Source organism: Lacerta agilis, chromosome 6 (genome assembly GCF_009819535.1).
Source record: "Lacerta agilis isolate rLacAgi1 chromosome 6, rLacAgi1.pri, whole genome shotgun sequence".
Classification (NCBI taxonomy): Eukaryota; Metazoa; Chordata; class Lepidosauria; order Squamata; family Lacertidae; genus Lacerta; species Lacerta agilis.
Genome location: NC_046317.1, coordinates 41,720,221 through 41,735,334, shown reverse-complemented (window position 1 = coordinate 41,735,334; position 15,114 = coordinate 41,720,221).

The window sequence follows — 15,114 nt, the reverse complement described above, 5'->3', positions numbered from 1 at the left end:
ATCTCTCTTAAGAAAGCGATGAAAACCCTAAATAGTTTTAAAAAATACACTGAAATAGTATCAGACAGAGGAAAGCTGTTTTCAGCCTCAATAGTGAAATGCAGAAATGTACACCACAGCCTCAATAAATATTGTGGTCCTATTTGTAGCCCATAGTTCAGTACATGTGTAGTCACTGTGGTACTTTCCAGATGTTGTTGGACTATAACTCCCATCATTCCTAATAATTGGAGATGCTGGGGCTGATGGGAATTCTAGTCCAACAACACATGGAGGGCATCACATTGGCTATTCCTTTTCACTGCTACCAGAAATTGTTACTGCTTCCTCTTCCAACATCTTCAGAAGAATACATGCTACTGGATTGGATCCAGCCCAAGTTTGACCAGCTTAGGTCCTATTGAAATTAATTGGACATCCATTAGTCATAATTAATATTTCATATTACTTTCAATCGAACCTAAGTGCTACCAACTTGTTCTGGATCCAATCCACAGATTTCACTGTGGGCCATATAAATAAAATTAACATATTGTTTGAATTAACATAATCAAATTACACTTTTAAATTCTCCTCTTAAAAAGTACAATTAGCTACAGAAGGGTTCATCTCAACACAGTTCAGTAGAAAAAAATGTTTTCCCTGCAGTCATTAATGAACCCCAAGGTCATTAAAAAAAAACCTCAGCCATGTTATTTAATTACCAATTTGCAAACATGCCCATAAAATGCTGCTGCAACCTAACTAGCATGGTTTCATTTTAGCTGCAAATACGTCGGTTACCAGGACACATCTTGACATTAAAGAGGGTGATTTTCAGCACTGACATGTTGTCTTCTTAAGCTTGATCATTTATAAATTAGAAAAACAGTGCCCCACACAATACATTAAAGAACTCTGCTTTGTCTTCTACTTAAGAAATGCAGCTAACTAGAAGTCACAATCACCGAGTCTCTCTGGTAAATTAGGATGATTTGACAAGAGTGATTTCTTAGATAAAAAGCTGGTGTTTTGAGTACAATCCCTGACTGAGACAGGAACTCTTATCCCCATTCCCATGATAAGGCTGTCTCTTTATGCTTTCCTAGCATGGCTCAATAGCTCCACAACATAATCTTCAACAAATTTATTTATATCCAAGCTTGGGCACTCTAAAGGATCGTGGAATTTATAATGAAACAGTATTCAATTATAATGAAATTGTATTCAATTAATCATTCTTGCGCCAATTAATTTAGCTTCTACAGTGACGATTTTCAAGAAGCTTGCAAGCCCTGCTTCTAACTTCCCAACCACAATCATTCTTGGCCAGGGTCACAGAAAGTGAAATGTAACATCAGAAGGTGGCAGGGAATGAGTGTAATGGAATTCAGGGAAAGGTAGGGCTTCTCTTCTTTGAGAGATCTAAGATCAGCAAAGGAGGAAGGAGAGGAAGTTACATCCAAGCAGGGTAAGATTTTCCACATTAATACACAGGTTATGCTAACATTTTCCATGTTTGCCTGTTCAAACCAGCTTGTGCTACTTTTAGCACAGCAGGGTCAGCCATGCTTATGGAAATCAAACTGCAGTCTCAGCTTTTCTGTACCTCATCACCAAAGATAATCACTGCTATCTACAACTTATTTTCTGCTCTGGCTGGCTGATGGCAATGATGTATGAAGCAAGAGTGATATAGCTCCATCTGCATAAGACAAGTTGATCCTGCAGAGATATAAAGAGCCCACCCACCCCCCACCCCCTTCCCCAAAAAGGGAAATAAAAAGGAAGGATGACTTTTAGCAGGGAGCTGAGGAAGTGGGAGATGTAAATCATGGAGGGAATACATAATCAAGGACAGCACAGTCTTTTTTGAATAGCGACTGGCATTTTCTCACAGGGGCTAAAATTGTGTTTGACAGCTTAGACCAGGATTCAGAAGAGGTTGACGACAGAACAAATTTAACACTTGCCATTAGATATAAAACCTAACAGAAACTTCTGGCAAACCTTTTGAATATTATAGAATAGTATGAATAAGCAGAAAAGGTGCACATTAATGAGGTTATACAATATACAGCCCTAAAAGGGGGGGGGGAGAGAGACAGGTATATAGACATAGTCTTTGATTCTACAGTTATTTTACTTGATGTTCTTGGAAGTAAAGCTTTCGATTGCCTCCTCCATCCTGCAGCCACCTGCACCCCTCATAAAACCTCAAAAGTATAGAAGGGCCCCCAGGACAACATGTGGTGGGGAACAAAAGACTGATGGGGAAATGGGGGGTTCACCCCAGATCAGGCAGAAAGCTACCCAATTTGGCCTGGTTCTCTTCTCACTCAACAGCTCCCTCATGTCCCATCCCACATTATTCCCAGATACTCCGGCAAATGTGACACAAATGCTGCAGGGAAAATGAGGGGATGGGAAATGTTCCTCCCATGACTTTTCTGATACTAAATTACCTCAGGATCCAAGCCACATCCTAACAGAAACTTCTGAGAAACCTTGAAAAGATTATATAACAGTGTGGTTGAGCAAAGAATGTATTTTTTATTTTATTTTATAGCTGCTATTATTCAAAGTCTCTGCTTACCTTAGATTCCCAGGTCGTGGTAGAGCGAAAACAAAAACTGAAGCATCACAAAGGATACACGTTTCTTCTGTGTACGGGACTGTAGAAGCAGTCCCTCCAACTATGTAACTGTAGAAGGAGACTTCCAGGGTGTAGCAGTAAGAGGTGTCATCAAGTAGCCCGCCAAGGAACCGACGGCCTGTCCCTGCCTTAACAGCATCTCTGTTGAAGGAGGTGCTGGACTGTAAGAAAGAGAAGGTGAGAAATCAGCTGGAGCAGGGCTGAGGCCATACTACTGAAACACAACTGGAAAGGTATTTACCAGAAAAAGTCCAAGCACATGCAAACCACATATTTGAGTCCGAACTCCTGCATCTAAAGAGAACACCAGTGTCAGTTGTTCTCATGTATATGCACGTTACCTCAGTAGAATGAAGAAGCTGCTGTTTGTAAATTTCCCATAATAAGGCAGATATCAACTAGAGGGAGGAAGCTTTGCCTTGAGAATTCAGCACTTGAGGAAAGGGTTAAGTTCCTCTGCCCCAGCACTTCAGTCTCAATCCAAACCAAATGATGCAGTCTGCCTCTGGATACCAGTTGCTGGGGAGAAAATTATTGTGGGCTCCTGCCTTGCTTGGTTGGCTACTGTGAAAACAGGATGCAGGTCTCAATGGGCCTTTGGTTTGATCCAGGAGGGCTCTACTTACATGCAAATCTCTCCAATACCCCAAACATCTACTCTTCTCTGAATTTTAAAGAAACAGGAGATGTAATCAGAGATCTCTGTCATCTTATCTAGTTAGTTCGGGTTCTAAAGAGAGAATTCACTAAAACAGTCTATTTAAAACACAGTTTTATTCACACATTCACATATATAGGCATTCCCATAGTTCTTGGAATGTTCAGATCCCCTCACCCCAACATTTGTTGTTGTTGTTCAGTCGTTCAGTCGTGTCCAACTCTTCGTGACCCCATGGACCAGAGCATGCCAGGCACGCCTATCCTTCACTGCCTCTCGTAGTTTGGCCAAACTCATGTTAGTAGCTTCGAGAACACTGTCCAACCATCTCATCCTCTGTTGTCCCCTTCTCCTTGTGCCCTCCATCTTTCCCAACATCAGGGTCTTTTCTAGGGAGTCTTCTCTTCTCATGAGGTGGCCAAAGTACTGGAGCCTCAACTTCAGGATCTGTCCTTCTAGTGAGCACTCAGGGCTGATTTCTTTGAGAATGGATAGGTTTGATCTTCTTGCAGTCCATGGGACACTCAAGAGTCTCCTCCAGCACCATAATTCAAAAGCATCAATTCTTCGGCGATCAGCCTTCTTTATGGTCCAGCTCTCACTTCCGTACATTACTACTGGGAAAACCATAGCTTTAACTATACGGACCTTTGTCGGCAAGGTGATGTCTTTGCTTTTTAAGATGCTGTCTAGGTTTGTCATTGCTTTTCTCCCAAGAAGCAGGCGTCTTCTAATTTCGTGACTGCTGTCACCATCTGCAGTGATCGTGGAACCCAAAAAAGTGAAATCTCTCACTGCCTCCATTTCTTTCCCTTCTATTTGCCAGGAGGTGATGGGACCAGTGGCCATGATCTTAGTTTTTTTGATGTTGAGCTTCAAACCATATTTTGCGCTCTCCTCTTTCACCCTCATTAAAAGGTTCTTTAATTCCTCCTCACTTTCTGCCATCAAGGTAGTATCATCAGCATATCTGAGGTTGTTGATATTTTTTCCGGCAATCTTAATTCCGGTTTGGGATTCATCCAGTCCAGCCTTTCGCATGATGAATTCTGCATATAAGTTAAATAAGCAGGGAGACAATATACAGCCTTGTCGTACTCCTTTCCCAATTTTGAACCAATCAGTTGTTCCATATCCAGTTCTAACTGTAGCTTCTTGTCACACATAGAGATTTCTCAGGAGACAAATGAGGTGATCCGGCACTCCCATTTCTTTAAGAACTTGCCATAGTTTGCTGTGGTCGACACAGTCAAATGATTTTGCGTAGTCAATGAAGCAGAAGTAGATGTTTTTCTGGAACTCTCTAGCTTTCTCCATAATCCAGTGCATGTTTGCAATTTGGTCTCTGGTTCCTCTGCCCCAATTTGGTCTCTGGTTCCTCACCCCAACATACGTATATGTAGGTAGGAGGAGCAAGCACACCACACTGGTCAAAAGGTTCCTGGGATACTGCAAGTTCAAATCTCACTTCTGCTTTAACACTTAGCATCACCATATTTTCTCTATGCAGAGAAGGATCTCTGGGGGGCTGTTTCCGTGGATGTTCCTATGCATCTGGCTCTCTGGATGGGCTTCACTACCCTGAGAGATTGCAAAGATTTATTTATTTATTATCCCTGTCACAGTGCTGCCAGAATCTTCTTGCCCGCCTACCCCCTCTCCTATTTCCATGCACTGCTCTGTGTTCTGCAGGGTGGGACAACATATTGTTTCACAGCTAGAACTGTGGGTGATCTATTTCCACAGAGTAGCCATTTTAATTTACTGCAGCAGCGAAGTCTCTTTGTTGATCAACAAATGTGTGCAACATCTAAACCTTCTTTTCTGCACTCAAACTTGGGCAATGCAGTGTTCTGTCACAAAATCCAGAATTAATTTGTATCCTACCATGAAAGTGTAACAGCCACTAGGTGGAGCGAACTCTTTGACTAGGCTCCAGGTGAGCTACTGACAAAGCAATAAAAGACTTCCCATGCCCACCACAACCCCCTGAAGCCAGCTGTCTTTTCAGCATAGAACATATGCTCATTCACTCCATGCAATACCAGGACTGCCAGGAACCAGTACCTGAGAAAATGAGATTATAAAAATGATTTTTTTAAAAACACACACACACACCACTGCTTGATTTCCTTAGCTCCTTGTAGCTAGGACTTGAGAGCTAACGGATACGTAGGAATTCATGGCAACTCTTGATAAATGAGGTATACAGGGAGACTGCAGTTCAAAAATACCTGCTGCTCTATCAGCATTTGATATGTTTAAAAGCTTCTCATGTTATAAAAAGGCAAGTCTTGCGGCTAATTAGAAGTAGATGGAACCCATTTTCCTATTAGCATTAAATGTAGGAAGCTTTATCTGTTTCACTAATGTTTTATGATAGTAACATTCCCACTGTTTTTTGCCAAGCAGTACTCCAATGCATCCTCTCTAATGAGATCCAAAGTACTGATTTTCAGTCTCTTTAGCAGCAGAGTGGACCATCTTATTATGAAAGAAGGGTCGACAAGTGGAACCTTAAAGAAGAGAAAAGTAGGGCAGGGCTGTCGAAATGGTGAAGGAGCAGAAATGGGAACTATTGGAGAAGGCTTCATTTTAGAAAGCTTTCACTAGCAACTTATGAGATACACATGGCAGTCCTTCAATGCCTTAACTGTAGCAGCTAGGCAATCAATCAATCAATCAATCAATCAATTTATTTATTGCATTAGCCCTATGGCCATAGCACATAGTAAAAGACCAGGCAGTAGCCTGACACGATTATACAGAGAATACAACAGTTAGGCATTCAGATCACATTATACTTATCTGGTGACAATCTGTTTCCACGCCCAATTTAATGGACTGATTATTAACCTTTAAAGCAGAAAATGGTTTTGGACCAGACTCTCAGAGCAACTACCTGCACCCATATGAACCTGAAGTTCAGCATGTTGTCCACTGGTTAGAACTGGCAATGGGCCGCATATCACATTCACTGCAGCAATGGCCAGCATGTATGGCTGGAATCAGTAGAGTCACCACATCTTCTTCTGCCTTCTGTGGCAGCTAATTGTGAAACTCACCATTTGGAAATCAAAGCCTTAGAGGTGTCTAAGTCCAGAGACTATGCATCATATGCATTTATGCTCTTAAAATGTCCACAAGGAAGGAATGCAAATAGAAGAATGTCTATGTACAGATATAACTCTGAAATTATCACAAATTTGGCATGGAATAATGCTTCCTTAAAGTAGAGATGCAAATCCATAATCTCCTGAGAATACCTATCTATAAAAGGCAAGTTCTTAGTCCTTAAGATTGCAGATGAAATCTCAAAAATAATGTGGCAAATGCTTTTGCCCTAAGTCAGGGATAAGAAAAACTGTGGTCTTCCAAGATGATGTTGGATTCCAACTCCCATTAGTTTTAGCCAGCATTGTCAATTGTCAGGGATGATGGATGTTGTAGTTCCATTGTAATCTGGATATTCCTCACCACTGCGCTAAGTAATACTTCTGTAATGAAATGGCTGCAGTGTAATATGAGAAGCTCCACATTTTATCTTCAACAGAAAACTCCTATCATCCTAGTTTGATACGACTACCAGCAGCAGCCACACAAAAAAACCTCCTGGTGTCAGGACACAGGAGCTTCAGCTGCCTCCCACAACATTCCTATCCTGGCTCACTCAAATGAAAACACAGGTGAGCCAGGGGAGGGACAGCTGGAGGTCAGCAGCTGCAGAACATTAATCAGATACCCAGGGTGGCTGCATAAAAGGCAAGGTGTGGGAGTGTTTGGATAGAGGTCCCAGGAAATTTATTAATGGTGGAGAACAGACACTGGAAGAGGGAAAAGGGCAAGACCAAGGAAGATAGAAATAAATTGAAGTGGCTGCAGTTAGAGTGAGAAAGGAGAGAAATTAAGTTAGGGGTGGGGAGTAACTCTGGTACGGAACAAGTGAGTGTAAACTGCAGAATAGCAAAGGCAGGTAAAGGGAACTGCTACACTATAGAAAATCAGAAATGGGTACAGGAAACAAAGTTCTACATGTTGGGGAAAAAAAAAATAGTTCAAGCTGTAGTCAGATTGCTTGACAGAGCACATCTTAGTTTAAGACCTGAGTTGCAGGACCTTGGAGAGCTCCAAGCAAGACAATTGCACACTTGCTCCAACAAGGCCTAAAAGTCCAAATGAGACCTTTCATGCTTCTCAGTTCAGACTCCTCCTCTCAGGCTCAGGTTCTGTCTTGGAAATGGATAAGCTGAAAGAGCTTGTCTCCTGGCCCAGAACATAGCATTCTATCTCTTCTCCATCAGTTTCCCCTGGTTCATAGCCTGCCCTTGTGAACTAGCAATGGAGAACCTGGGCCCCCAGGTGGGTAGGTGTTCCCTTAGGAACCTCAGGCTCACAGGTTGCAGTCTCTGGGATCCCTGTTCATGGCCGAGAGGCTTAGGCTCAATCTCAATCTAAACCCTCTGCAACTCTAGCCAGTGGTCCCCTGCCCTCCCCTCTAAATTGGCTGGCTCCTCCCCATGTAGGTCAGAGCCTAAGCTCAGGGTGTGGTCATGAAACTATCTTCTCAAAGCCTTAAGTGTCTGTCTGATTTCTGCTGGTAACTGTGGGAGGAGCGTAAGAATTTTGAATGCCCTTTAAACTTGCAAGTGACCAAGACTGCAGGTTGCATGCAACCCTCCAGGTCTCTCTATTCAGCCTTCAGGACTCTCACCAGGCCACACACCCTACTGGATCTATTCTGTGCCTTCCTTAAGTGTCTTTGCTGTGCTGGAATGTATCACTGAAGTGCTCACCTGCATGGAGGGGTGCATGTGGAGGCTGCTGTATGGCTGGAGTGTAGCCTCCTCTTAAAAGAGAGACATATATTGCTCTGTCCAGTACTGTTACCCAGCCTGGGAAGGTTGCCCATGATAGAAAGTGGTCCTTGTGATGAAAAGGGGTTTGACTCCTGCTTTGAAGGATTTTGCCAGTTGTATGTAACAGACATGGGCCAAACTATTCTCATGTTATGAAGGATTATGCACAAACAATAACATCTCAAAGATATAGCAAGAAAACCTAAGGGTAGAAGCCAATATACACCATTTCCATCTATAGTTCACTACATTTATATGTTCCCTAAGCAGAACAGAAAACAGAGGATTAGAAAAAAATTAAACCTGTTATACATCCTATCAGCTCCTTGCCAATGCAGGCAAGCAACAGTTAAAACCTATGAATTTCCATTACTTCTTTCTTTTGTACTGAGTCTTTAAAGTAGATGGCTCTGAATCATATGTGCAGGAACATGTAGGAGAGCTAATTTTAAGAGAGGATTTTCATTTCAGGCTCGAGGTGTAAACAAACACCAATAAAAGCTGCGGGCACACAGATCTAATTGCCCGATGGATCATAGGCGAAACTCACTGCATGCAGTCTCACATCATCTTCTGATGAAAGAAGGAGTCTTATTCACATTCCATACAGTGTAACTGGAGAACAGAGACCCATATGAGATGAAAAACTCAGGTAGGTCAAGCTACTGTTTTGCCACATTTCCAACAGCTGTAATAAGTGGCAGAAGCCTTCTAAATGAGGCACAGTAAAGATCAAAACACCCTGAAATGGGCACACCATAAGGATATCTAGTTTCCTGTATTATAAGATTTGATTAAGAGTAAAAACCAACAACCAGACCTACATTGAAGACCTTGGACTTTGGAGCATGGAAGTAGAGATGGGTCAGGAAGGCCTCAGACCCCATTGCAATACCCTTTTCATCTCTTCCAATGCCTTCTACCCAAACATACACAAAAAGAAATTATAGGTGGGTGCTACATCACCACACGATAAATGCTCTGCTATGTTTGCACTGAGTGAAGCAAGATATTCTGCAGCAGTCATTCAGCAGGAAATGGAACTGGTTTCCAGGTTGGAAGGTGATAATCTTGGTGGTCATTTCCAGTATTATTTTACCATAGTTTTCTATAGGTCCCTATTACCTTGGGGGTAAGAAACAAGAAGTTGGATATCAGGATCAATAGAATACATATATTTGCGCTGAAAGAACACTTTCCATGTTAGGTGCCTTTCAAGAGGTGCTTTGTTTTTGTTTACTGAGCTAAAGAAGAACTAAAATACTACTACTACTACTACAAGCCCAAACTCTCTTGTATAGTCAACCCTTGCAAGTTCTGGGGGCAAAAGTGCTTTCATCATTCCTCTTATATCAGTAGAACTGCCAAGTTCTCCAGAAACCTCCTCCTATATAAATATAACAAAAACTAGGTCCCTGCTGGTGGTTTTTATGAGTGTAACTTTTACTGGTATGTTTGCTTAGAAAATTGGTTTCATCCCTAAGCACATGGGATTTCTTCCCCCTGGGCCTTTAAAACAATGTATGTGGACAAGAAGTGGCAAGAAGAAAACAAGAAACAGTTGTGTGGATATTTCTTCCTATCTGCAATTTTTTTGGGGCTACAAATTAATTTGAAGATGGCCCTGTGGCTAACACGAGCAGATTGGTTTAACACCATGTGACAGATTGGTTTCATTTAGCCAGGAATATCCAGAGGGTCCTTGTTCCTGAGCAACCAGCATTTGCAGTCTTAAAACACATACAGTTCCCATCCTATTTTTTTTGTTTGCCTCCAAAACGAACACCAAAAATCCTATGGCATGTCCAATGTACAGAAATGTATTCCAAAGGGAAAAAATAAATAGTTCCATTTGTCTTCTTAGAAAAAGGGGGAATAGGAGAGCTTCTATTGTAGAGCTACTGCAATAATTTTTTCTTATTTTACATGCAAGCAAAATCCAGTTTTGTGATGATGAGGAAAACGTAGCTGATTTTAATCCCAGCTACCTCAATTTTTGGGACACGGGTGGCGCTGTGGGTTAAACCACTGAGCCTAGGGCTTGCTGATCAGAAGGTCGGCGGTTCAAATCCCCACGACGGGGTGAGCTCCTGTTGCTCGGTCACAGCTCCTGCCCACCTGGCAGTTCAAAAGCACGTCAAAGTGCAAGTAGATAAATAGATACCGCTCTGGCGGGAAGGTAAACGGTGTTTCCATGCACTGCTCTGGTTTGCCAGGAGCGGATTTGTCATGCTTGGCACATGACCTGGAAGCTGTACGCCGGTTCCCTTGGCTAGTAACACAAGATGAGCGCCACAACCCCAGAGTCGGACACGACTGGACCTAATGGTCAGGGGTCCCTTTACCTTTTTATTTCAATTTTAAGTGTCTCTATCAAATTTGCTATGGCAGTGTCAGGGTCAAAGCCAGTAGACCGAGAGGAGCCAGGAACTCCAGGAAAACTAGTATTCAAGGCTAAAGAATCATTTGGGGCCAAAGAGCAAGTCAGGATACAGGAATACAGTGCTTGGGAAGACCTTGCTGCTCAAGCAAGGCTTAACTGAAACATAAATAATTTTATACTCCTTCTTCCACAGGAAGACCCAGTGGTCAGCTTGAGAATCTGTATCTGTGAATAAGGATGAATGGATTCCAAGAGTTTAATTTCAAAGGATGTATATTTAATTATGTACTTAACTTTCTCTCCCATTGAAATCAATTAAAGAGATTGCTTTTGGCTAATTCCATGGCTAATTTGAAGCCATGGCAATTCTTCTCTGAAATTTAGGTAGGAGTATGGGAAGTTGTCATATACTGAGGCAGACTGTTGATCCATCTAACTCAGCACTGTTTAACTCAGTACTGGTGGGCAATGGCTCTCTCAAATTTCAGATATGGACCTTTCCCAGCCCTGCTTACATATGCTAGGGATTTCTGATAAGAAATTATGTAAATACCTGGATTAGAAAGTGGTGGTATTTCAAACTGAGTGACATTTTCTCAGAAATAATAAGTGCCCATAATTGTTAGGGATTCAGAGGATTAATGTAAGTAGCCAGAAATAGTTTTCCAACAGATCAACAATGTCAAAGTCTTTCAAGTCTTTGCAAAGTTTTATTCTGCATGGTTTCCAGGCAGAATAGCAAGGAATGCAGCACAATAGGCAAAGAGAAGACATTTGGGAGGATGACTATCCAAGATCCATGACTGGGAAGTAGCAGCTCTAGGCAGCACGATTCTGAGATAGTACAAGTCAGCTAACCTGGACAAAAGGAAGGCGAGAAAATGCCTGTGGCACAGTTCTGCTCTGCCCAACCTGCCCCTTTAATATTGCTACCCATGGCAGAAGGAGCGAGGCCCAGGAGCTGGTTGTTGACTGACTGCTTCTGTCATCTGAACTTGGTTGAAAAACTGCAGGAGTCAACACTTGGCCCACTTTGAGTGAAAAAAGTAAAAGGAAGGGGTCACCAACATGGGGCCTAATCAAGACATCTAAAAGATTACAGCTAGACCTAGAAGCCACCTGAGGTGGGTGGTTGGTTGGATGGGGAATAAAGCCCTCTCTGGCTGACTTTGTCCATTTCCTTTTCCTGGAAAAAGAAGAGTAAAAAGGCTTCTCTGATCCCATTGCAAAGAGCACAATTACTCATCCCCAAGCTCTAATGGCTTCTTGAAATGCTCAGCTGCTTCTGATGACTAATCTGCTAAATAAAAACTAAATAAAACAATTCCTTCCAGTAGCACCTTAGACACCAACTAAGTTTGTTCTTGGTATGAGCTTTCGTGTGCATGCACACTTCTTCAGATACACTGAAACAGAAGTCACCAGACCCTTATATAGAGTGAGTAATACCCCTCCCTACTCTCTCACAATATATGACTGGTGACTTCTCTTTCAGTGTATCTGAAGAAGTGAGCATACACACGAAAGCTCATACCAAGAACAAACTTAGTTGGTCTCTAAGGTGCTATTGGAAGGATTTTTTTTAAATTGTTTTGACTATGGCAGACCAACACGGCTACCGGTACCTACCTGTAACTGCTAAGTAAAATAAGTGATGCCTAGCAAAGCAGCACAGTCCAAATCCAGCTTTAGCTTTATATTATGAATGAGATCAGATGCATTGGTAATTAAATCAGCAGATACTCATAAAATCTGGTGACTCAGCCTTTGCACTAGTGACTTCTAACTTTTGTCCATGCAAATATAAATAAGTAAGGTATGATCATTTACTGAAAAATGTTTGCAGGTAAAAGACTTTGAGTTTCAAATTCCTACCTCAGACAGAATGGATGAGAACCATTCTGGTTTTAAAGAAAGTAAGGCTGTGTCCAAATTAGCAAACACGCCATATGTCATTTGTTTTGTCCTTCATTTAATTGTCTGCTACTACGGATATATTATTGTCCCCCTCACAAAAATGCCCGGGGTTATCTTGAGATAGAGAATCTAAAGGATGTAATGATGACCACTAACCTGGATGGCTTTGAAAAGGGGATTATGTGTTCTTATGTAGGACGGATCCTGAATTCATCAGACTTAGTTTGTGGTAGAAAAAAATAGCAGATGAAACTAGCACAAGAGCAGTTCAGGGATTTACAAAGTTGTTCTAAAACTTCTCCAGAGACCCAGCTGTTTGGAGGGAGTAGCTTCTGACCAAGCACATCCCTAGACAGAATAGCCATTTTTTCACTGATAGAAGAATGCCCCATTTTATTTAAAAGAATCACCCAAGGCAGCAATAGCTGTACCTGGGGACTCACCATATCAAACATGTAGATGGAGCATTTGCACAACCAGATATTTAGAGTATCACTCACCAATGGGAATAAGCTCCCTATGCATGAAATACACTCCACAATATATTAATGCTAATTTTTCCCAGCCTAATTGAAGTAAACTATTCAAGTGACCATCTTCAGGATGTTGTTTTTGAAGCGGAAGACCAGGATTTGCCTGAGCTTCAGTCATGCAGAGTGCTGAAAGAAATCCCTTTGAGTGTAGACTCACAGATAGCATGTAAAATCCAGACAAATGATTGCTTTGCCAGTGATTCCCATTTTGCAGCAAACAGGTTATTAGTGTGGGACTCTGTACAAGGAGCCTGCATTCAAAAAGCCTGTTCATTATTAATGGAATATGAGCTTTTGACATCAAAGGGGATCCATTATGTATGCTAAACGGTGGTGTGAGAGAAAAGAAGGACCTGCATTTCAAGTCCTCTCGGTGCTTTTGTCCCTTGTAAATCAATCAAGCTTGACAGATACTTTAAGGAGAGTAATCTTTTCAATGATACTGTCAATGGATAACATAATGGAACATTGTCTTGATGCTGTGTGAAGACATGAAGCTAGTCAATTACAGACAACACTTCATGCAGCCGCCAGCTTTCACTTGAAGCAATTCTAGGGAAGTATTCTAATCCTTACAAATGTCTGCTGTAGCATACAATGTAAATGAGACCTCCTGAAGCTTCAGAAAAATAATTAGCTACAACAGTGGCCCATTCCCACACTTCTCAAACATGGGCATGATAGCGTTTACTGTGCAGTTTTCCGTCCTTCTGGAGCATTTGGTGCCTGCTGTGTATTTATATACACAGCTTTCTAATTGTCACCGCTTTGTTCCTCACACCCACAAAGGCTTATACCGAGAGTGTCATATCTGCACATCTCTTAACAAAGAAATCCTGGTAGCCTGGCCAACTGTATTCCCTGCTGTTCTTACTACTATAGCTCAAGACACTAGGGCTTGTTTATTTAGAAGGTGTTGAGAGTTTTGCAACCATGTGGGATGGTCACAGGATTGTACAGACCTCAACATGATGAGGGTTTCTGACACTAAGGCAGAGATATGCAACAGGGGCACCCCTGTTACATGTTGGGAAGTGCCCAAAGATTAGCTCATGTCATCCAAATTATAGTAGCCTGTCAGCAACAGAGAATAGTAAGGGCCACCAGTAGTACCTGGTGGAGAAGGGGTATCCGTAATAAAGCATGTCACGGACCTTGCATCCCTCTGGTTAAACATTTGCAGATCTTTATTTTTAAACAAGATTTATTTAAAAAACACACACATCCAAGTATAACAGTAGAAATATGAGCTGCCAGTTTAAACATGTGGATCAACAAGACAGTGTGGCTATTAGTGTGGAGCCTGCTATTTTGTCCAGCGATAACTGGCATTTGAGTCTAGTTCCAAGTGAATTCCTCCCTGTACAAGGTCACACACCAAAACTGCTGAGTCAGTGTGAGAAGCTGTGAGCCAGCAGCTCCCAGAATAATCTCAAATACGCTGGCTGCCAGCATGCGGTGAAGCCTGCCAGTTGCCTTTGGAAGTGACCTGGAGCAGGAGGCAAACAATGTTTATTTGATTGTTGGCACCTACTTTCTCTTTTCCTAAAAGGCTTCTCTTCCTCTAACAACAACAACAACAACAACAACCAAATAACAAGGATATGCACCCTTCCTTCCAAAATAGAATTAATTTAGTTTGTATTTTATCCAATATGAAAAGATACATAGTAGCAGCAGTTTAACAATTCAAGCTTGGCATATACAGTAATAACAGTCTTAAAGGGTTGAGTAAGTTGTCCCAGCTAGTCCTGAACCAAATGGTGACCTAGGCAAGGAGAATTTTTGGCTCCCACTCCATTTGTTCAAGTTTTTAAAAACTTGCATTTTATTTTTTACATTTTTAGCCTAGTTCATTATTTCAGTGCACAATCTGCAGGTCTGTGTTATATTTGTCATATAAGACAATATATTTGCCTGCACTGATTTGATCACAATCAGTCATATGCACATAATTTGGTAAACTTCCACAAGAATAAAACACAGCAATATTGTTAATGCAATATTGGCCACACAGACTGGCAGCTTTACAAGTAAATATGAAAGCACAGGATTAGAACTGCAGAACATGGGCAGCCTTTTTGTAAAACCCACCATCTCCCTTGGGCTAAGTTCACGATGAAAACCTCCCT